The 9249-nt window shown below is 40.6% G+C and overlaps 2 pseudogenes; both read left to right on the top strand.

The window, feature by feature from the left end:
• Positions 1–864: 864 nt before the first annotated feature.
• On the top strand, positions 865–1485 carry LOC140743182 (uncharacterized; annotated as a pseudogene).
• A 618-nt stretch (positions 1486–2103) lies between these two features.
• On the top strand, positions 2104–5253 carry LOC140743228 (uncharacterized; annotated as a pseudogene).
• The last annotated feature ends 3996 nt before the right edge of the window (positions 5254–9249 follow it).

The following is a 9249-nucleotide window of genomic DNA, read 5'->3' as shown; positions in this document are numbered from 1 at the left end:
ATAATTATCGTAAAACATTTATTTCTGAATGTCAATTGGATATCAAAAGATTATAGTGCTATAAAAAAGTGTCCATCAATAATTTTACCATGGATTATGAAAAAAAAAAGAAACTTAAAGTTTTTGGCAAAGTTCAAGAAGTAAAAATTCAACGAGATATCTTTGGGCGAATGCTGGGTATATCTAAAGATTATAAAGTTGACATATCAAAGATTTTATCCTACCCCATTACGTCAATGTGCCATTTAGATGGCACGATTTGTAAAACGGATAAACCTGCTCTGATGAAGTCCTTGGAGAAGGACATGAGCCTCCACGTCATACTGATGTTTTAATTATTGATGGATTATTTCTATTGCATATAATGAAAAATGTTCCGAAACTATTTGGAGGAATTTCAAAGCAATTCTTAAAAATGGTTACACTATTAAAACCATTGAGAGTTGATGTAACCTTTGATCAATACTTGACGCCCTCAATTAAAGATTACGAGCATTATCAGCGGTCCAAATCAGCACAATTAGACTATATTATAACTTCACCTGACCAAAAAGTACCAAGTGATTTTACAAAAGAGCTAAAAAATTCAAATTTTAAAGAAGCTCTTGTAAACTTTTTTTTATTTTGCATTGGGCTACTGATGACATGGCACCATTCATTGGTAACACATTAATTCATATAAACTTTAGTAAATGCCAATATTTTAAAGTAAATGATTCCCAGAAAGTTGTATCAGGTATTAATGAAGAATTGTCATGCCTTGAACATGAGGAAGCTGATACCAAAATAATATTTCATGTCTGTAATTACAACTTTAAAGCAAATATAGTCATTCGAACTGTTGACACTGATATTACCGCTATAATGCTTGCTCATTTACATCGCCTAAAAAATGATTCAATCGATTGGATGCTGATGGGCACTGGAAACAATGTAAGGTACGTGGATCTAACGAAGATACACGTACAGTTAGGAGAATCCATGTGTCGAAGCTTGCCTGGTTTCCACGCCATTACAGGGTGCGATTACAATCCGGCATCATTTAGAAAAGGAAAATTGAGACCTTATAAACCATTAAAAAAAATCGACGAGTCCCAAAAGCCTTTATTAAGTTTGGCGAAAGCGAATTAATGGAGGACAGCGATGAACGGAAGAACGTTTTTAATAGTATTCAGAAATATATATGCAGTGTATATAATGCTTGATGTTGATGCTTCTAGAGTTCAGATGTTTATAGACTCGTATAAAGTATCTGATATTAATGAGGCTTTCAATCGAAAACAATTGAGAAATTTTGATGCTAGCAGTTTACCACCTTGTAAAAATGAGCTACTGTAGCATTTTTTACGAGCTAATTATATTTGTGCGATTTGGAACAATGCTCACTTAAGTAAACCTACTTCACGTAAACCTGAAAATAATGGCTGGGTACTGGAAAGTGGTCAATACTGCGGTGGTATCTACGGAGTCCGGAAAAAACTTTAAGGTGAGAAAATATTGCAAATGTTCGTTTTATTGCATCGTCGTCACTATATCAATCGACTATGCATCACTGCGTCATGGACAATGGACAGAGGCGGCAAAGCCTCCGGCGGGGTAGATTGTGACCAGCCTACAAAATTAAACAACGGTATTTGAGCGTTGATATTCGGCTGGTTGAATACTAGGCGTTAAATTTATTGGTTCAACCGGGTGGCGAGGTAAGCCGTTTGTTAATATTGGATAGAGGTGGTCAAAGTGAATTTGTAAACTTATGGCAGAGTATGTTTTACAAACGTATTTATGTGTGTGTGGACTCGTATGTTTGTCTCATTGTTTGACACGCCCTGTAGCATAAACGGCTTGATGGAAGGATTAACATATGAGCTATTGATTCGTGACATATGCTATAGTTTTTACCAGATATAATTATAGGTTTTATAATTATTCTCTAGTTTATAACACAACGTTTGCCGGGTCAGCTAGTTAGTAATAAAAATTATTGCCCAAGTGTAAGTCAAGTCGCACACGAAAGGTTCCGTACTAGCAAAATGTTGTCCTATAAAAAACAATTACGGTTCAATAGATAAAGCGATTTGCTGTGTGGTGCCGGCCTCGAATAGCACCACTCCCTTTCTTCCCGTGGATGTCGTAAGAGTCGACTAAGGGACAATACCAGGAGATGGGCAGCAGCATCTTCCTGTGTAAAATAAATAACACCCACTGCGGTCACCAACACGCATGCCAGGCGCGGTGACTATGGCAATAAACCCCCTATGAAAGGTGCAGAAAAGCCACGGCCCCCAGTCCCCGGCGGCCCCGCTATTCCGGGCTATGGTAGCGGCCAAGGTAACGGCGGGGCAGGGGGTGCTAAGAATCCCCGGAAGAGAGTCGGCTACCACACACGACGACTTCTGCACCTGGCAACATACAATACCAGGACACTGAGGACCGACGAGAAGATACAGGAGCTGGAAGAAGAGATAGACAAGTTAAACTGGAGTGTTTTAGGATTATCAGAAGTCCGAAGACAGGGGGAGGACACGGTAATCCTTAAATCCGGTAACTTGTTCTATCACCGGGAGGGCGAACACCTGTCTCAAGGAGGTGTCGGGTTCCTCGTCCACAAATCCCTCGTAAACAACTTGGTAACGGTCGACAGTGTGTCGGCTAGGGTAGCGTACCTTATACTCAGAATATCTAAACGGTATTCGCTGAAGGTAATACAGGTATATGCGCCGACGTCGACACACCCAGACGATGAGGTTGAGGTTATGTATGAGGACATAAGTAGAGCCATACATACCTCAAAAACCCATTATACTGTTGTTATGGGGGATTTTAACGCAAGACTGGGCGTGCGGAATGGTGACGAACTGAAGGTGGGGCCCTTTGGAGTTGGACAACGAAACCATCGAGGCCACTTGCTTGCCAACTTCTTGGAGAGGGAAGACTTCTTTATGATGAACTCCTTCTACAAGAAGAAGGCACAGCGAAAGTGGACTTGGATAAGTCCCAATGGTACCGTTAAGAACGAGATAGACTTCATTTTGGCAGACAAACGGCACATATTTAATGATGTCTCTGTGATCAACAGGGTGAAAACCGGAACTGATCACCGGATGGTAAGAGGCACATTAAAAATCAACGTTAAGCTCGAACGGTCACGCCTGATGAAGTCTACGCTCCGCCCAACACCTGTCCAGATCCAGGGCTCCGAAGACTTTCAGATCGAGTTACGAAACCGTTTCGCGTGCCTCGATTCTTGCGTTTCCGTGGACGATATTAACACCCAGGTTGTAGCAACTGTCCACGAGGTAGGGTCTAAGTACTTCAAGGCCCCCTCCGGTGGTAAGTCTCGAGTTCTCTAAGAGCATACTCTCGGTCTTATGCGGGAGAGACGAGAACTATGTGTGCAGTCTCCAACCTCAATGTCGAAATACAGGCTGCTTAATAAACAGATCTCCCAAAGTAGGCGACGCGATTGGCGTTCTTATAACGCTAATCGCGTAAAAGACGCTATTGAGCGAAACCGCGGCTCGAAAGTGTTCGCAGGAGATCTGTGCATTGGGCAGAGTCTGTTGACGAGGTTGAAGACCGAGTCGGGCACCATAGTTTCGTCTAAGCCCGAAGTTCTGAGAGAAATCGAGAATTACTACGGACAGCTGTATACTTCCGCACGAGTTCCAGCCCATAAGATGGTGAACGACAAACGTGCCAAGCTGACCCGACACTACACCGAGGACCTCCCGGAAGTCAGCCTGTACGAGATTAGAGGGGCTCTCAAACAGCTTAAAAACAACAAGGCACCGGGAGATGACGGAATCACAACAGAGCTGCTAAAAGCTGGCGGGAAACCCGTACTAGTGGCGCTCCAAAAGTTGTTTGATTCCGTGATCAATAGCGGAACTACCCCGGAAGCGTGGAGCAGAAGCGTAGTGGTACTGTTCTTCAAAAAGGGCGATAAAACCCTACTGAAGAACTACAGGCCCATTGCGCTTCTGAGCCATGTTTATAAGCTCTTTTCGAGGGTCCTCACTAACCGTATTGCACGCAGGCTTGACGACTTTCAGCCTCCCGAACAAGCCGGATTCCGAAAAGGCTACAGCACCATGGACCACATACACACGCTCCGGCAGATTATACAGAAGACCGAGGAGTATAATCTGCCGCTATGTGTTGCCTATGTGGACTATGAGAAAGCCTTCGATTCTATCGAGACCTGGGCGGTGCTGGAGTCCCTTCAGCGATGCCAGATCGACTATAGGTACATCGAGGTGTTGAAGTGTGTATACAAAGCCGCCACCATGTCAGTCCGAGTACACGACCAGAGGACGAACCCTATCCAATTGCAGCGGGGAGTCAGACAAGGCGACGTCGTATCGCCGAAGCTGTTCACCGCTGCGTTGGAAGATGTGTTCAAGCTGATGGAGTGGAAAGGTCTTGGCGTTAACATCAATGGTGAACACCTCACACACCTTCGATTTGCCGATGATATAGTCATCTTGGCAGACTCGCTGAGGGACCTCAGTAAAATGCTAGGAGACCTCAACAGTGCCTCACAACGGGTGGGTCTTAAGATGAACATGGACAAGACGAAAATCATGTCCAATGTCCATGTCACACCCGTACCGGTAGTTGTTGATGGCACTCCTCTCGAAGTTGTCGACGAGTACAATTACCTGGGACAAACGATCCGGATGGGTAAGTCCAACTTTGAGAGGGAGGTCACTCGAAGAATCCAACTCGGCTGGGCTGCGTTCGGGAAATTACGGAGCATCTTCTCGTCCAAAATTCCTCAGTGCCTGAAGTCGAAACTATTCGAGCAATGTGTGTTGCCAGTGATGACCTACGGCGCCGAAACGTGGTCCTTTACCGTAGGCCTCGTTCGAAAGCTCAGAGTCGCTCAGCGTGCTATGGAGAGAGCTATGCTTGGTATTTCGCTACGAGACATGATTCGTAATGATGAAATCCGTAGACGAACTAAGCTTACCGACATAGCTCTCAAAATTAGCAGGCTGAAGTGGCAATGGGCCGGCCACATCGCTCGGAGGACCGATAACCGATGGGGAAGAAAGGTCCTCGAGTGGCGACCACGCGGAGGCAAAAGGAGTTCAGGCCGCCCCCCGACCAGGTGGACCGACGACCTGAAGAAGACGGCGGGAAACCGCTGGATTCAAAGGGCACGGGACCGGTTGGAGTGGCGCCAATTAGGGGAGGCCTATGTCCAGCAGTGGACCTCAAAAGGCTGATGGATGGATGGATGGATGGAGATAAAGCGAGAAGTCGGTTAAAAAACGTCGAAAAATAGCAAAGCGAGAAGTCGGTTAAAAAACGTCGAAAAATAGCGGTTTCATGTATGGCGATGCCTATTAATTTTGAAGTTTTTTTTAATTTTATTTTTAGTAACGTTACAGCGGCCACCATTATACATTTTCTGTAACAATTTTAAGTGTCTATCTATATAATCTGAGTTCCAGAAATAGAGCCCTGTGACGAACAGACGGATAGGCGGACAAGCAGCGGATGCTAGTAATATTTTTTTTCGTTTTTACCCTTCCTTCCTTTTACCCTTGGGGTGCGAAACCCTAAAAAAGTATTGAGGACTCGCATCGCATGAGGTTGTTTTTTGGTTATTCACTGAGTTTTCATGTTCATACGTGTCTGGAATTAGGCACCTTTCATATTGAACATACATTTTTACCTTGCTCGTGGATAGCTAGTGGCGTTTTAAAATAAGCCTGACAAAATGTTCTAGCTGTGTGAACTGCAGCCTCACATCCAACCGGGTTGCTAAAACCCAACTGAACAGGTGATAATTTATCAGATATGTATGGTTTGATCTATATATATAAAAGCGAATACTCACGTTCAAAACGTAATAATCAAGGTTTTGACTAAACTACTGAAGCAAGAATCATGAAATTTGAAATGTAGCTTCATTTTATAATGTAGATGCGCACTAAGAACGGATTTTTTGATATTCCACCGTTAAGGGGGTTAAATGGGGGTTGAAAGTTAGTATGAAAGTCCGTCAGTTTTAAAGCAAACTGGATGAAATTGGTATTTAGCTTTCTGATTGAAAGTAATAAAAATCTAATTTAAGGGTTTTTCCAAAATCAACCCTTAAGGTGGTTAAATAGGGGTTGACAGCTTATTTAAAATTTTGCCATTTTGGAAGCCAGCACTATGAAAGTTAGCCATTGCTTTACTGGTTAGATATAATAGAACTTTAGTTCTACCATTTTTGGAAAATCAACCCCCATGTGGGTTAAATAAGGGTTGCAAGTTTGTATGGAATTCCCCCAGTTTTGATGTAAACTGTATGAAAATCGATATTTGGGGTTTCGATTAAAAATAACTAAATACCTATTTCACCATTTTTGCAAAATCAACCCTTAAGTTGGTAAAATAAGGGTTGACAACTTATTTTAAAATTTGCCAATTTGAAAGCCAGCACTACAAAAGTTAGTCATTGCCTTACTGATTAGATATAGTGGAATTTTAATTCTACCGTTTATGGAAAATCAACCCTTATATGGGTTAAATAAGGGTTGTAAGTTTGTATCAAAGTCCCCCAATTTGATGTAAACAGTATGAAAATCGATAAAGTGAAAAGTGACTACAGACCGGTGGCTGTATTATCAGTGTTCGGCAAATTGTTTGAGTCAGTATTGTATCAGTTGATAAGTGTCCAGGTTGAAAGTCCATTATCAGATGCGCAACATGGCTTTAGAGTCGGTTGTTCCACGACTAGTAATTTATTATCTTTTTACTCATACACTGCTAAGGCAGTTGATGAAGGTTGCCAGGTTGACACTGCATATTTTGATTTTCGGAAGGCGTTTGATACGGTTGAAAACGACATCCTTCTCCGTAAGTTTTCTGCTGCCGGATTTACTCCTGCCTTACTAAGTTTTTTCTCCTGCTACCTCCGAAACCGGAGGCAGTATGTGCAGTACAATGGATTTATCTCTGAACCGTATTATACGTTTTCCGGAATAAGCCAGGGTTCGAATTTGGGTCCTTTGGCATTTTTAATTTTTATAAACGATTTGCCGGACACAGTTAGTACGGCTCGCTGTCTGCTATTTGCAGATGATCTGAAATTATTTTTTAAAGTCAGGAGTGCATCTGACTGTATTGTGTTGCAAAAAGACATACAAAATATCAGCAAATGGAGTGAACGTAACAAGTTAATGTTTAACGAAGCTAAGTGTTCTGTAATGTCTTATACTCGAGCCCATAATCCTATTGAATACAAATATCAGTTAGGTGAGGTAGTCCTAGAAAGAAAGGTAGCAGTCAAGGACTTAGGTGTGCTAATGCGTAGTAACCTAAGCTTTGCTGATCATATTACTGCGGTAACTACCAAAGCCTATAGGTCGCTAAGATTCGTACTGAGACAAGCTAAAGATCTGGAGAACGAGAAGGCGATGAAAATGTTATACAACAGCTTTGTAAGAAGTTTGTTAGAATCGAACGCAGTTATCTGGAGTCCACATGAATATAAATACAAATACATGTTGGAAAAACTCCAAAATAAATTTATAAGGTGGCTGTACCGTAATAAGTATGGTTACTTTGTAGGCTTTCCATACGTATATCCAAGTTTATTCTTACTTGGCATGTTAGGTTATGATTCCCTCGCAGTTAGACGTGATATTTCATTGATTGATTATATTTATTTTTATAGATTATTAAGGGGTAATATATTTAATCCATCAGTGCTTGAATTAATTTCGCTAAATGTTCCTAATATAAATAATCGTGTGCGTCGGGGTAAATTATTCGCCGTTCCGGGGTGCAGATTGGTGTTAGTCAGTGAGTCGCCGTTGATTCGCGCGTTGACATTGCTTAATGGTGTCCTGACTTCGGATACCAGCATTGACCTGTTTTACACGGCACCTGCTGTATTTCGTAGAACAGCTGGCGCCTATGTTCAATCACTTGCTAATAAAACTAATTGAACGCATTAGGTTAAGAAAATCTGTAATATTTAGTTAGTATTTCGATGTAAAAAAATGTAAATAAATAAATAAATATTTGGGTTTTCAATAGAAAATAATTAAACACCTATTTCACAATTTTTGGAAAATCAACCCTTAAGTTGGTAAAATAGGGGTTGACAGCTTATTTTAAAATTTGCCAATTTAAAAGCCAGCACTATGAAAGTTAGCCATTGCCTTATTGGTTAAATATAGTAGAACTTCACCTCCTACAAGATCTTTTAAGTATTGTGGAGTTAAACCATCAAGGCCACCTGCGGAACCATTTTTATTTATTTATTGCATCTAAAACTTGTTTTGGTGTAGTCTTAAGTGGATCGTATTCATTATTAAGAAAGTCAGAAAGAAAGATAATAAGTAAGAAAGAATGATTTGAAGATTGCGGATGTTTCTATGAAAGGGCAGAAAGAGTAGCAAGTGAATCGGGAGCGATAACATCATTTGAAAAAAGGTCCCTTTAAATACCCATCTATACTTTTTGTTCAACTTTTTTTAAAAAATATTGCTGTTTTTATGACAAATACTTGATTTAAATATGATTTTATTGTATTTTTTTTTAAACTGATGCAATTTGATTTAATCATTTCTGTGAGAGAGCTACGATTATCCTTTTTTGCATGCGAAATACTTGAAATGTAAGTAAATTTTCCCAACTTTGTAAATCATTTTTATTTATTACATCTTTAATTAAATGTGGTTGCTATAGTAACCCTTGAATCCTTAGAGATGCGCTTAATGACTGGGATTGAACCATTAAAGCGCCCGAGAGTTTTAATGAAATCATTGGTAGCTTCTAAAGTTTCGGTCTGAGGTGTGATTTCTGCGGAACCAGCCTGGCAGACATTTTTATGTGCTTTCCATAGATAATTATATTATCCTACTGACGTAGGTGCTTTCTCATAATGATCCCTCAAACCCCTATTACCTTTAAAGAAGTGTGGCTGAGATCACATAACCAAGGTTCCACATTGTGAGTTATCATATTGGCTACAGGTGTTTGCGTGTGACGAAGACGAAATACAAATATTTTGCATAAAAAAGGACTAAATCTAAATATATACAAAACCATATTAACAAAATAGCATATATTAATACCTCGGAAAATATTAACATACTAAAATAAATCATATTTTTCTTATATAAAATTTTCGTGTCACAATGTTAGTTACCGTACTCCTCCGAAACGGCTTTACCGATTTTCACCAAATTTTATATGCATATTTAATAGGTCTTAGAATCGGCTACTATCTATTTTTCATGC

The sequence above is a fragment of the Epargyreus clarus genome, unplaced genomic scaffold (assembly GCF_041222505.1).
Source record: "Epargyreus clarus isolate Ecla_fem2 unplaced genomic scaffold, WU_Ecla_fem_2.2 ptg000007l, whole genome shotgun sequence".
Lineage (NCBI taxonomy): Eukaryota > Metazoa > Arthropoda > Insecta > Lepidoptera > Hesperiidae > Epargyreus > Epargyreus clarus.
Note: the sequence above shows the minus strand (reverse complement) of the source record. Positions and strands in the feature narration are given on the sequence as shown.